Raw genomic sequence first — 15,347 nt, 5'->3', positions numbered from 1 at the left:
GCCATTTAGTATAATGGTCCAGATTTTGATTGTACCATTACATTTTTATATAAACATACCAAATAAGGTTTATAATAGGAATAGGTACTATTTTTCTTAAGTATTTAAATAAGAAGGAAACCTCTTGCCACTTTGTGAAAGGTCAGTCAACAGGATCAAAAAGTGTGTTTAATCATAAAAACTTATAGTGAACAGTTTATGTCATTATCAAAAAGCACCCTCTGGGCTGTGCGGTAGTTAAGTAAGTATATAGTAGATCTTAAATATTTGATGATTTCACCTTTTCATGGTGTGTATCTGCATTACAAAAACACACCATTAATAATATCCAAAAGATGTTCTTTTAATACTTCTTGGCAAATTATGAAGCTCAATGAAAGCTGAAGTCGTTGTAGGCTTAATGATTTTGTAGATCATTACATTGTAAAATATCTTATTGTCTCAAAATGCTCTTTATATAAGTGTATAACAATTTATCATCTTATTAGGATCATTTTTTATTGTTAAGCTCTACAAATATAGGCTATTTATTTTGAATTTTAATAAAAAATTGGACAAATGCTTAAGCTAGGTGAAACAGTGGCACAGTAGGTAGTGCTGTTGCCTCACAGCAAGAAGGTCGCTGGTTCGAGCGTCGGCTGGGTCAGTTGGCGTTTCTGTGTGGAGTTTGCATTTTCTCCCTGCGTTCGTGTGGGTTTCCTCCGGGTGGTCCAGTTTCCCCCACAGTCCAAAGATATATGTGGTACAGGTGAATTGGGTGGGCTAAAATTGTCCGTAGTGTATATGAGTGTGAAAGAGTGTGTGTGGATATTTCCCAGAGATGGGTTGTGGCTGGAAAGGCATCTGCCGCGTAAAACATGCTGGATAAGTTGGCGGGTTATTTTGTTGTGGCAACCCCGGATTAATAAAGAGACTAAGCTGAAAAGAAAATGAATGAATGAATGAATAAAATTCTTAAGCTTTCTCAGTGAGAGATAGAGAGCAAAAAATCCATATAAAATTTCTCTCTGTAGAAGTTTTAACCTAAACATGATAGTCTATGATGAGGACTGCAATCTGAGATCTGAACTGGTCAAAGAGAGAGCGAGTGAAAGAGAGAGAACAAGGGAGTGAGAAAAAGAATGGCAGGAAATGACAGGAACTAAATGTAAATATTTACTTGCAGATGTGTAACAAAATCTGTCCTCTGCATCTTAGAAAAAGCGATATCTGGGGCAAACGACTATTTGTGGTTTAAAACTGCGAATGCTCATGCAGATCTAAATCAGCCAGGTCAATATCAATGGTGAGAGCTATAGTTGCTGTAGTTACAGTTGTTTCTGTTCCTCTTCCTGTTCTTTATCTAGTTTACCTAGCGCATGAATATGCAAGAGGCAGCTCAATAACAGTGTTTATATATTTATTTATTCCTTTTGTACTTCCCCCAGCCATGCAGTGTGTCTTGAACGCCGTGCCTAGATATAGCTATTAACACAGAAAGAATTTCTCTCTCTTTCTCTTTGTGTGTCTCTTCACCAGGTGCCAACTAAACAAACAAAACCACACGCTGAAACCTAAGAGGGTCTTCCTGGAAAAGCTCTGTGCCGAAGCTGCAAGAACTGAAGAAATTGTGAATGTGGTGGGTATAGCATAATATTCACGCTTTCAAATGGACACAGCAATTTGTAAAAATGATACTGCGGCCTAGCGATCTTGAGGCTAAAGGGGTTTTCATTGACTCATAACTGAGCGGATGAACGTGAGAAACTGTGAACACATAGTGAGTCTGATGAAACACAGCATGTGGAATCATATAGCTGCCGTATTGATCTAGATATTGAAATTACCAATAAAAATGCAATTCAAGATCGGAGTGTCCTGTGACCCAGAAGTGGCATCCCACGGAAGCTGATAGCACTGGCTCCAGTTACATTCTGTCAGGCAGATTAGCAGGCTTTATTAATTCATTAACTGATTTCATGTTTTACCTCTGCCTCTGGTTTGTCTGTCAGCGACTCAAGTGGTGTTTAAAGTTCATTATGAATTTCAGGAAACACAAAAAATCGGCATGAAAAAATTCTGATTACTGGGGGAATGGAAAAAAATTTATGATAGTTTCCATTACTTTATCAACTCTTTATATTAAAGGGATAGTTAGTTCATCCAACAATGAAAATTACTTACTTTACTCTCCCTTAAGTGGATATACACCTTTATGAGTTTCTTTCTTCTGTTGAACATAAAATAAGATATTTTAAGAAAGCTGAAAACCTGTAACTTTTGACTTCTATTGTAGGAAAAGCAAAAATGCTATGGAAGTCAATGGTTACAGGTTTTCAACAATTTTCAAAACATCTTCCTCAGTGTCCAACAGAAGAAAGAAACTCATAAAGGGTTGATACAATCAAATGAGTTAATGATGACAATTTTGGGTTGTGTTTATATCTGAACATTCATAAGGTGGTCTTTGACATGCACTGTTAACAATTTCCTGTAGAATCTACAGTAACTTACTGGCAGCAGCTCACCAGTAACTTACTGTAAATCAATAACAGTAAAAATACTGTATTTGCATTTAAAGCACCAATTATCTTGCTTTTCAAGTATTTATTACAGTATTGTATCTATATCTTTACTGTAAAATATAAAGTAATTTTTACAATGCAACTTTAAAATACAGTAACATACTGCATAACTGTCCTACAGTAAAGTTCAGGTCATATTACAATTCATTTTGACAGTAACTTACTGTAAATCGATTACAGCAATAATGCTTTGTTTACTGCTCCATCACTTCCTTGGTATGTGTTTACAGTAAAGTATATCTTTACTGTAAAAAACAGTCATTTTCACAATTGCAACTATAAAATACAGCAATACCGGATAACTGTCCTGCAGTAAAAATCAGTTCTCATTACAGTTAAATACTGTGTTACATAAATCATTAACAGTGTAATGAGTGTTTTTTTTTTTTTTTTTAACTCTTACTCTTTTGATTACTTTATACGTTAATTTAAATTATTCCATTGTGGGACAGATCTGTCTGTGATTTATTCATGTTTAGCACATGTTATAGTACTTATATCAAGTCAAAGGAAACTCATTTAAATATATGGTGTGAAGAGCATCTCTGTGAGAGGAGAGTAATATATGCAGACGTATATGGCTCAAAGTGATTTAGACATTTTCACTTATTGTGATTTTTTTTTAAATACTTTGATATTTTATAGATTTTTCAGATCTAGTTTCATTAGAGCGCTGTTAAGTACTGTAGATGTGGTTTCCAAAATAACTAGAACTGCTTGAAAATAAAAAAGGACTAACACCTACTAAAAGCAAAATGAAAACACAAAGCCATATGTTGGGTTAAAATATATTTATGTTTATAAAAAAAATGTTAACCAACATGATTTTATTATTCTTTTCTACAACATCACTGTTTCCATCAGTTGAATTACTTTCTTAATTTATTTTCTTTACAAGATTCCAACTGGATTCTACAGTGCAAATTTGTTGAAAACATGTAAGGAACATATTACAGCAGGATGTCAAAATGCTAATATTTTGAATGAATGAATGAATGAATGAATGAATGAATGAATGGATGAATGGATGAATGAATGAATGAATGAATGAATGAATGAATGAATGAATGAATGAATGAATGAATGAATGAATGAAACTGGATTCTACAGTGCAAATTTGTTGAAAACATGCAAGGAACATATTGCAGCAGGATGTCAATTTGCTAATATTTTGAATGAATGAATGAATGAATGAATAGTTCAACATAAAAACGTGAATTAAAATTTTAGAGCTTATTAATTATCAGCAGTCTTAAAAATACTTAAACGTTCACAAATTTGTTGAAATGTGAACAACATATCACAGCAAGTTGTCAATTTGCTAATGATTTGAATAAGTGAAAATAATCATAAATAATTAAATAAATAAATAAATAAATAAATAAATAAATAAATAAATAAATAAATAAATAAATAATAAATAAATAAATAAAGTTCAGATGCAAAAACATCTAAGTGCCATTTAGAATTTTCTTCTACAATATGCATTTTACTCTGCCTTATGTTTATGTTCAGTTAATTCATGTTAAAATAGCTGAAAATCATCTATGCCATAAAAAGGAAATTACTAAATAAAAACAGGAGTCTGAGAAAAATGCTAATTTTAGAAGAAAGTTCAGAGGACACTTTGTTTTTGCATCTGAACTCTTTAAATAGTTGAGCATATAAAATTCAGTTGTCTGTTTCTACCTAAATCAGGGTAAAATATGGAAACTCAACTGTTGGTTAAAAAAAAATAATAAAATAAATAAATAAAATAAAAGTGTCAAATAAAATATTAGTGCTTATTAATTAAGTAAAACCTTAAAATATGTAAACCATTTACCAAAAAATAAAAAATAAAAAATTTAGTAAACAGTTCAGTACATGTAAAATACCATCTAAAGATCTATTTTACTTAAAAGAAGTTTTGTGGAATTACACCAAAAGGTTTAATTGATGTTAAAAGACTGTAGGTGACATAGATGCAGACAAGACTATTAAAGTTTTAATAACAATGTGTTAAAATATAGGCTGCCATTCAGCTCTATGAACTGATCTGCTAAAATCACGTCTTGAAAAAAAGCTCTCTGGGTAGCCTACAAATGAAGTTAAAAGTCACAAAGCTAAATCTACCACTGTTTCACTTCACACTTAGATTATACACAGTGTGATTTGACATTATCAGGTAGGAGATAAAAACGCATTAGTGTTGCGCTTCTTTCATTAAAACACTGGAGTGATGTAAGCCCGTCCCCCTTCAAGAGTAAACCCGATTATTTGCCCTGCGTAGAGAGAGGGAGAGAGAGAGAGAGAGAGAGAGAGAGAGAGAGAGAGAGAGAGAGACGCGGAGCTCAACATCATCAGTCGCAATAACGGCTTAATCATTCCTCACCGTGGACGACCGACACAACCTCAGCATCTGAAACGCTTTTTAGACCCGTAAAAAGAAACACGCGTTTTGAAAACGACACTTTTTGGTCGATGTTGCTGGTGATGTTTGCTGGATTTTAAGAGTGGAGCGGTGAAGTCCACCCGGCGGCTCAACACCTTCCGTCACACCGCAGGACAAACTTCACCGGACACACTTCAGACGCGCCATGAAGTAAGTGACACTGATACCGGACACCGGCGCGTGCTTGTTCGGTCGTTGATACATTATTTTACATTGTTGTTAAGTAAACAGTTGAGTTAACATCTCCGTTATTTCGCGAGACCACAAGGGAGAGTTACAGTAGCTCCGTTAGGAAAGTTGACACGACAACACACGTTATTGCTGTGAGCACTGTCTGAAGAATCACTAAGGGTTATTTTTAAATAAAGCGCGTGCGTTTCTTTGGGTCTTTTAAAGTGCTTAATCAGCTCAGAGAATTAGTCAACACGCTTTACAGCGGTCGTTTATGAAAATTGCTGTTATTGTTCTTGTTCTTGCTAAAAGATGTGCGCGGTGATGTGTGGAGGTCCGAGGGTCACCAGACGAGAGACCGCAGGGTTGAATTAAGAGCCGTTCAAATATGATGAACTTTCCCTCGTGTCAATTCTGTTGTCTGTTTACATCCAGGTAGATCAGGCGCTACAGACTAAATTAGACCATTGTGAAACTTTGTGCTGATAAATCTCAACATAAAACTAAAGTCACTTTGGGAAATAAAATAATAAATAAAACAGTAATAACAATAATAATATAGATATAAAAAATAAATAAATAAATGAAATCACAGTAAGTACCAATTGTAAGTATAAGTCTAAATAAACTACCCTGTCTAACTTAAACTGAGATGCGAGCATAATTTCAGTTTTACGCGTAATAAAAATAGACCTTGTTTGTTGTTTTCTAAATAAAAAAGACATGAAAGTATATATAAAAAGTATATATATATATATATATATATATATATATATATATATATATATATATATATATATATATATATAGAAGGGACAGTTAATAGGAACAGTCAAGTGTCTATCAGATATTTCAGAAAGTGCAAGTGCATTTCATTAAGGCACAAAAGTGTGAATTTGTCTGTAGATATATGCTTTTAAATATGTATATGATTTAAATCTGTGTGAAGAACACTTTTTATATCAGTATTTCAAGAGCTACTGTAAGAAGCTGTTGGAATCTAATTACATTTTGAAATGACTAATTAAGATGCTGGTTGCAAAATTATGAGAACCTGCATACTTTTACAAGTAAAGGTGAAGACAGATACGGCTGTAAATTAATCAATGTGATTGTTCAATTAACAAGAAAATTACTTTTTGGCACTTTTTATTCCTTAACAGATTTTTTTGTGCATCCCTGAACTTAACCGTGAAAAAAAGATCTTTTTTTGGTAAAATATTTAAGAAGTTAGATTGTAAATTTTTATATATACTAAGTTTATTCAAAAATTGAAATAAAGTTCCAATTATCCACACAAGAAGGCATCACATATTGTATTTCTGTCACTTCTACCTCAAGTACACTCTTTTTAGACTATCCTGTCGGACAGGCAAACACAATCAATGAAGCTCCTATTTATGTGTGTATGCACGCATGTGTGAGTGTCTCACCTGTTGCTCTCCTGGGATTTAGTGTTTGCTTAATCTGCCCAAGAGGAAAATGAACACACTCGCATGTGGACTCGTATGATTACACTCAGAAGGTCCTCTCATAGCTGAGCACACATACGCACAGTAACACGCACACACAAACACGAGCGGTCCTCCTCAGACCTGTCGTCTCTAGGAAATCACCGGGGATTAGGCTTCTGTCGATTCACAAAACCAACAGTGACAACATGGCCTTACACTTCTCTCAAAGAGGGATCAGCTCTCCACGTGTCACTCTGATTGGCTGAGGTACTTGAGCCGATTGTTAGGGGCATCTTCAGGCACAGTTTGTGTGCCCCTCCGAAGCTCACATTCAAACTAGGCTGCATTGTCTTCAGCTTTGCCCTGGGAAAAAAAAGTGCAAGGAAAATTCAGTTGATCTGTGAATTAGACTTCTTTTTTCCCCTCACTTACAGAAAGCATGTGCAGTGTGATAAATGATGGTTCATCTTTAAACAAAGGGAATAATTATGCGAAAAATATTATAGTGTTTAATTCTAAGTAATAGTCTTTAATCTAATTTTATTTCTAAAAAGTCATTTAAAGTGTTAAACAAACATTTGCCACTGTCTACCAGCTCAGAGGCAAAGAAAAAGTCTTTGTTGTCATTGTAACTCTTCAGCAATAATACTAAAAAGTAATATCAGCCCATTTTATTACACAGCAGTGTGTTAATTTAGAGTTTAATGAAGTCAAATATTTTCTCATTTCGTTTTTTTTTTCCCCCATACCCTCTCAGCTTCATTTACTAGGCTAAAAATTAGTTTAATAAAGCAAATAAAGCAGCTTCAGATAAGTCATTTTTACCCTCAAAGAGGTTATGATGTTTGGCGTTATACGAGCGCATACGAGTCTGTCCTGGTTTTTGAATAATGAATTTAACTTCGCTTCTGTCTCTATTTTGTAATTAGCAGTGACGCTTGGCAACTTTCTTTCTCGCTGTAAAGTGGAAGGTGGTGTGTGGAGTTGATTCACTAGAGTGCTGCTCAATCACAGAGGAATAGTCCTGCCTTTGATGTTTAATTATATTGTGAAAAGAATATTTCTGCATAAAATTGAATTTTTCAGCTCAGTATTCTCTGTTCTAAAGATCTGCTGTGGGCTTACGTGGTATGTACCGAACACACAGTAATTATTATGTATGCTGAAAAGTCTGTGTGTAAAGCTGGAAATAGTCCAGAGAGTTGTTGCCTGTGTGCATTTGCATGATACGAGGAAAGCTATATTTTATTGTATATTTGTTCGCAAGCAGATGATAGAAAGCTGTGAAGGATGGCAGAGGTGGCCATGAGGAGGCTGCGATGACAGACAGGTCAGAGAGTGTGTGTTTGCCGCTTGAATGTGCGCAACATATCACGCTGCGAACATAAAAGAGGTGCTGTTCCAGGAGAAATCAGATGGGTAAAGGTGACTCCTGCTTCATATAAACTCACTTTAGATTTTGGGTGGTCTAGCAGGGAGCTTCTGGCCTTTCCCCCTTTAAACATTTAAACACTTCCACTTTGGTCATTATCTTTGGGAAATAGAGCACATTTTAGGAAAGATGAGAATCCACAGAACAGTTAAAACAATTGGAAGAGGGTTCATCCCAACATGCAAGAGCCCTTTTGATGCATTTTTCATGCAATTTAGAATTTTTTATACACAGTGTGTTTTGTTAGATGTTGAATTTCTGTAAGATTTGGCGATTTGAATACTGGTTAAAACTTTTTGATTTAAAAACAAAGAAGTAACACTGAAATATGTTATACAGTGTAAAAAATGCTGGGTTCACACAATTTGTTCATGTTCTCCCAACTCAAATCATTTAAGTTAGTTTAATCGCTTTTAAAAACTGAAGTGGATTGAACAAAAACCAATTAAGTTTAATTTATGGTCAATCCACTTTAATTTGTAAAAAAAAAAAAATTGGTTTGCTTAATCGATTTGTGTTGGGACAATATGAAGAAATTATGTGGATCCCAGTATTTTTTTTTACAGTGTACTTAGATGCATGTTGAAATATGAACAGCTTAAAAGTTTTACTTGGAATCAACTAGATTTGATAGCTCTCAACTTTTCTTAATCTGTCCAGATCTCTGTTTGCCGACTCCGTGCTTAAACACTGGAGAAGAATATGAATTTCATGATAAAGCACACGGGCATAGTGTGTGCATCTCACTTCATGGCAGAAGGACCCATGGCACACTGGTGGATGTGGGCCAAAAAACAACGAAATTCTTTAAAATATAAAAAAATGGGAGACAAGTCGAGAGGGTAGGGGAGGGGAAAAATGCTGAAATATTTTCCAGCTAATGTAATTTATCTTTGTCAGTGGTGCAGCATAGCCCAGTCATTCTGTAAGGTTCTCCGGTGAGAGGGGGGACAGAGGGGCCTCTGTGCCCCAGCTTCACATAACATTCATAACCCCGACGTCTCTGTCGCCGGAGCTGCCCGTTGCACATTGCCGTGTGGCAAGGCATGTATTTTTAGCAATTTCTCCTCTCACAATGGACTCGAAGATCCTCTTGACACGTTCAAAGTGTCGCGCCGCTGTGATTTTTATCATGGTGTACTGTTTGGTGTCTTATTTTTTTAAGCTCATTCGGTAGCAAACGCAGGCCACTCTGTCTGACAACCGACAGATGTGATTTAAATGCGTTTGAACATAAAACGACGGGAGGAAATAAGAGTTTCTTTTCATTAGTGTGAGGTTGAGGTGTTTCATTCAGCCGAGCTTGCAAAGACAGCCTCTCAGGCGCTCGCAAGAGCAGCTCTCACGAGCGGTGTCCTGCCAAGCTACACACGTGTGTCTCTCTGCAGTCATCTGCGCCGTTCTCAACAGCGGCCTGTCAGCATCGGAGGCTGAAACTTTGGAAAAAGCGTGCTGCGCTGGACACTCGCGATTCGAGAAGAGAAAGAAAAAGAAAAGTTGTGAAAACAGAGGAGGAGATGTGTCTGTGAGCCTGGCACTGTGACACTTAATGCCTTTATGTTTGTGGTGGCGTTTGCACAGGGTCCTTCAGCAGGCTGTCAGCCACCTCCAAAACAACCAATCAGACCAACCACTTTCAGCCATTGGCTGTCTGCTCTGTCTTAAGCCAGTTGTATTTCACAACAATTGCCAAGTGCTATTAATTTTAGACTGCAAAGTACAATGTATCTGAATTAATATATATATATATATATATATATATATATATATATATATATATATATATATATATATATATATATATATATATATATATATATATATATATATATATATATATATATATATTTAATTGTGTATGTGTTTGTATATTTGTATGTATTTATATATATACATATATACATAAATATACATACATACATACATACATACATACATACATACATACATACATACATACATACAAACTTACATACATACATACATACAAAGAAAGAAAGAAAGAAAGAAAGAAAGAAAGAACATCTTCTAATAGATAATAATAGAAGATATCCTCATATTAATTTCTAAGTTAATTTCTAAGTTAAGTTCCCTCTTCTCCACAATATACTGTTTACTTTGATGTATGGCTTTTCTTCCAGTAGTTGCTCCAAAGTACAGCCAATGATGTCATTAATTTTATTACAGATCCTCCATCTGGAAAAGAAGAGAATGAAAAAGAGAGAGGGAGAGAAAAATAGTAAGAGAGAAAGAAGGAAAGGAAATGTGCGGCTCCAACTTGTATGCATAATTAATAAGAGCAGCACTTCATTTGAAACTTTAGGGTTTGCTGGTCAGTGCAGGACAGGACAGGCCGTGGACTGCTGTGTTTTCTATGGTGAATTGCGGAGGGGGCTCCTTTCACCTGCAGCTGCTCTCTTAAGGCCCCATTGGAAAAACAAATAACCTTGTGTGTGCGTGCCCGCGCTCAACCCTAACAATGGCGGGAGCTCCTGTGACAAGAGACCATGTGACGCAGGCGTGTCATTAAACTGCTCGCTGGCCCGTGGCCCACACTTCCTAAATGTTGCTGTCCCGCCAGAAATAGCTCAGCCATGAGATTGACTTTTTTTTTTTTTTGTTGGCCTGTGTTTGTCTGCTTGTGCGTACATATGTGTGCCAGGGACTACGATTGTGAGCCTGCAGTATTGTTCAGGTTAAAATTGGTCGCTGTCTTATTTTTGGATCACAGCGGCTCATGGGTTATAAATAGACAAGGAAAGGAAGGGAGATACCTGCCGAGACTCTGGCGAGAGCTCCGCTGTCCCCCCACCGCCCAACGTTCACAATGTATCCTGTCTATATTACACTCTCCCTTTGATATGTCTGGGTTTTAACAGGAACTTATTAAATGGAAAATAGTCATATGACCATACATTGCGACAGAGAAGGCAAATATGGCAAAGAGAAGGTAGTGTGTGGAGAGAAGAGAGAAAAAACTGTGCGTAGGCAAGGAGTGTAATCTAATAGGGCGATGTCCACATCATGGAATATTTTTAGAAGAGAAGTGCTAATTTTATTTCTTCATTACAAACTTGAGCTGTTTATGAACAATAAAGTATTTTCCCACCTCCAGTGAAAGTACCAAATGTAACGCTACTAAGTGACAATAGTTTTACTATAATAAAGGGTCCCACTTTATATTACGTGTCCTTAACTACTATGTACTTACAAAAAAATAAATAAATACAATCTACTTACTGTGTTTATAATGTATTTGAGAACACTTGTGGTGCTTTTGAGTTGGGATAGTGGTTGGGTTATGGACAGGTTTGGTGGTATGGGTAGGTTTAAGGGTGGGTTAAGGTGTAAGGGATGGTCAACAGTGTATTTACAAATGTAATTACAAAAGTTAATTACAGATGTAATTACATACATGTATTTATCATGCATAAGTACACAGTAAATACTTGTATTTACACAATAAGTACATTGTAACAAGCTATTAATTTCTGTGTAAGTACATATTAGTTAAGGCCACTTAATATAAAGTGGGACCTAATAAAGATTTGTCAGGGAGCAAAAAAAGTTTTATACTAAATTAACTGCTTTTTTGAATTTTAATTTATGTAAAAGATTATTGAGATCACTCAATCGACCTGTCTGCATTATATTACACAAACAAAACCTATTTTAGGCCTGGATTAGGTATAAAAAGCTTTTTAAAAATAAGATGACATACATAAACAATGCTCAACATAAATGACATGTTTAACACTGATATTTTTCTTTCTCTGTGTGGGAAATGTACAAATTTTGAAGCCTATTTGCTGAAATGAATAGATTTCCCTTGTTTTAAAATGTCCAAATTACTGTTTAGAGCCAGTTCAACTTGTCTAGTTAGAAAAAACTACAATGAAGGTGGTTTATTCCACTGTGGCAACCCCTGATTAATAAAGGGACCAAGTCGAAATGAAATAGATGAATGTAGATGTATGAATAGATGTATGAACAATTAAATGCAACACAGCTAAGTGTAAGACACTCTTTTTTAATATTAATACCAATCTCAAACTTTTAAATGTAATGTATTTTTGATTAAAACAAACCTCAGTGTTAAGAGCCCTGCACTTAGCACATTACGACGTCCGCAGTCCTGTTGCTAACTGTTAAGATGTGAATTAATGATGTGGCATGATTGAATTTGACTCTGCAAACATTCTCGCAGGCTCGCCCCAGTTTCCCGCTGGTGTCTCTCTAGAGGGGTTGTGTATTGCACCTCTGGACTCTACGTTAGCACCTGTAGACCGCAGAGAGGCCTGAGAAGAGGCCTGACACCTCATACAGATTAGAACTCAGCTTTAGGTGCTGTTGAGAGTATTTTCCTTCCGTATAAATGACAAAAACTGATCTCTAAAATATGTTCGTAACCACTTAAACATATTTTTACAGCAGCTGCCTTTTTCAACAACAGTGAATTGCTCCCACTAGAGTACGGGACATAATGGATATAATTTCATTATACTGACATGGTTGCTTTTATCCTCAGGTTATTGTTTCCTGGGTCAGATTAAAAGCACTGTGCTCTGCAGGCCTGTTAACGTAGGAGGTGTAATCTTATTAGATTCATCATCATCTTTCGTGAGAAAGAGGAACTGCTCTTGTCAAGCTTCAGTGCGCAGGTGAAGAAACCTCATGTTAATAAAGCGGCAGTTAGGCTCTTTCCCTCTCTCCCCGAACAGGCATGTGCCGTTATATTAATGTGTTTATGACAGTTTAATTGGATAAGCAGGCTGCTCGTAAAAAGTCTACAACTGTTTTCAGCAAGGAGAGCTCAGACCTTCTTTTTTCCATGTTTTTTGAAATGCTGCTAGGCAGCCCATCGATGACCCACTTCTGAGATGGTCGAGAAAACATGGAAAAGCCAAGCACAATTCATAGAAAGGACCCCAAAAGAATAGCTAATTTTGTTGGAAAGTCAATTTGAAACCGTTTTCACTTTCTCATCCCAAACACAGCCCACTTTATTATTATTTTTTCTTTTCTCCAAGCTTCCCTCCAGCAGAATCGGAAAAGAGAGGGACTGGGAACGCTGGTGTGGATTAGCTTCCGATGCTTGGCTAGCCCCCTCGGTTAATTACATGTGTAATGAGTTGTTTATTTGGGATAATGCGCAGCAGGAACGTCTGCCTAATGCCGGAGCTGGGAGCAGACCCAGGGAGAGTCAAGGATAGGATAGCAGGATGGTGAAAAGAGGAGACTGGAGAAAGACAGTCCCCAATGCCGGCGCCAGATCGAGGAAAGGGAGGCTGGACGGAGGAGGGGTGGGCATTCTCATCCCATCTCAGGGTCAAACAGCCATAGGACTTTTCTCAGGGGTGGGGGGAAAAGAAATCTGCGAAAAAACATACAAGATGGAAAAAGAAAAACAACGTACGAGGACCGATGTGTGCCCAGCAGTGCAGAAGGGAGTGGAAAAGTCTATGGGTGCAAACGCGAAAGAGGGAGGGAGAGACGAGTTGTGCTATCATAAGCCGAGGGGGACAGCTGGGGTTATGTGAACGCTGCAGCTGGATCGGGAGCCGAGGGAGATCGCTGGGCCGATCCCTGTGCTGCCGAGTGGCTGGAGCCTTGAGAAAAAGCTTCCCTCCCTTCACAACCTTCTGCAGGCTGCACTTTCCCAAACCCCCCTCCTTAAAACAAGATGGTGTAGATAAGCCTCTGGAAAACACACACACACACAGACCTGATTTATACAACACCGGCTGTAAGCACTTGCTTTCCCTTGTTTTCTTTTCCGCTCTTATCAAGTCGAATCAAGAAGCGGTCATTATTTAGCTCGAGTGAGTGATTACCATCAGAATAACAGCAATTAGAAGGGTGATTATTTTTTATATAAATGCCTGAAAATACAACACGAGATATGTATCTCGCAATTTTTTATTCTTGAGCAGAGATTTTTTCACATTTGACTACCATTTTTTTATTGAGATTACTGCAAAGTATGAAGCAGAAAAGTGAAGCTGTTTAATCCAGCGTGCGGCATCGGAAAACTTTCGCTGTCACTGTTTTCTGATCACATGTACAAAAAAAACAGGCCCGTCACAGCTGCAAGACACAAGAAACGCACGGCAAAGGAAGCTATGCAAATGCGCGCAACCCTGACATCTTACTGAACAACAAGGTAAAGCCTGAGAAAATAAATAAATATAGAAACAACTAGTGAAATACACGCGCACACATCACACGCTACACATGGATACTCCTGTGTGGAGAATTTGAAAGAAAAAAAGGTACAAGTTGTGGAACATTTTGTTGTGCACTCAGGGGAGAGACTGAGATTAATTGCAGTGATGCATGGCAGGACATCTTGAATGTCACTATGAGGTTGAAACATGGAAAAAATTGAAATAATTACCCTTAAAAGGAGACTTAGCGCATATATATATATATATATATATATATATATATATATATATATATATATATATATATATATATATATATATATATATATATATATAGACATAAAAGACTAAAATAAAAATCTTACTATACTAAAAATAGCTGACATGACAAAGTGGGAGGAGTTTGACAAGAAGGATCACCTCTGTGTAGTCCAGAAATGACGTCCATCCAGTAAGCATGTATATCTGCATAAGAGCTGTAAAAGTCATGAAAATCTAATATTTACTCTCTCTTTTTCTTCCGTTCTTTCTTCCTCCTCAAGGGTTAACCAGCAGCACTTTATCTGATCACACTAGCTCGGCGCACTAAACCTCCCGTCCATGTTTGAGGTTTTTCTTTGAAAGTCTGGGCCGTTTTGATTCACCGCAGCTGCGCTGACTCTTTAATCAAATGCTATCTTTTTCACTGCTTTGCCCCGTCTACCCTTCCCTCTCTCCTTCCCCTCCCCTCCCTCGTCCCTTAACGCATCTTAATTGGTTGCTTTCTGTGACAAATTACGAGCGCGTGCTTTGATGAGGTCGGGCCGAGCCGGTCGCGGAGTAACTTGTGCCAGCCCCTGGTGGTTCCTCTTACCACTACAAACGGGGGGTGGGGGGTGTGCATCGGCATGCTGAGACCGTAATGAGAGAGCGGCCCAGGGCTGACTGGTCCCTCTGCAACAAGCTGTGAAGACACCAGAGGGGGGGTTGCAGGTATCTTACCAGAAGAAATCACACACACATTTTTTTCTTTGTGTGTGTGTGTGTGTGAGTTGCAGGATAAATTATATAATACTAATGCAATAAATATTTTAATGTACTTCAGTTTAGGTAAGGTTGATTTATTTATTTCTTAATGACGTTCAA

At 37.0% G+C, this 15,347-nt stretch overlaps 2 protein-coding genes across 20 annotated transcripts in view; one reads left to right on the top strand and one right to left on the bottom strand.

Moving 5' to 3' along the window:
• Positions 1 to 15,347, bottom strand: part of LOC147844367 (uncharacterized) — a 768,760-nt gene that overhangs the window by 553,354 nt on the left and 200,059 nt on the right. The gene's annotated exons all lie outside the window — the stretch shown is intronic.
• mef2cb (myocyte enhancer factor 2cb) overlaps positions 1 to 15,347 on the top strand; it is a 127,186-nt gene that overhangs the window by 17,582 nt on the left and 94,257 nt on the right. For 10 of the 19 annotated variants that reach the window (XM_087252974.1, XM_087252980.1, XM_087252970.1 and 7 more), the window contains exon 1: positions 4,909 to 5,148. The gene's annotated coding sequence lies outside the window, so the exon portion shown is untranslated. Of the gene's footprint in view, positions 1 to 1,518; positions 1,619 to 4,908; positions 5,149 to 15,347 lie in introns of those variants that run through there. The other 9 variants (XM_087252973.1, XM_087252969.1, XM_087252964.1 and 6 more) reach the window with 1 other exon arrangement.

Source organism: Danio rerio, chromosome 5 (assembly GCF_052040795.2).
Source record: "Danio rerio strain M-AB ecotype USA chromosome 5, GRCz13ab, whole genome shotgun sequence".
In the NCBI taxonomy this organism is placed as follows: domain Eukaryota; kingdom Metazoa; phylum Chordata; class Actinopteri; order Cypriniformes; family Danionidae; genus Danio; species Danio rerio.
The sequence above is the reverse complement of the archived record's forward strand: the minus strand, read 5'-3'. Positions and strand labels throughout refer to the sequence as shown.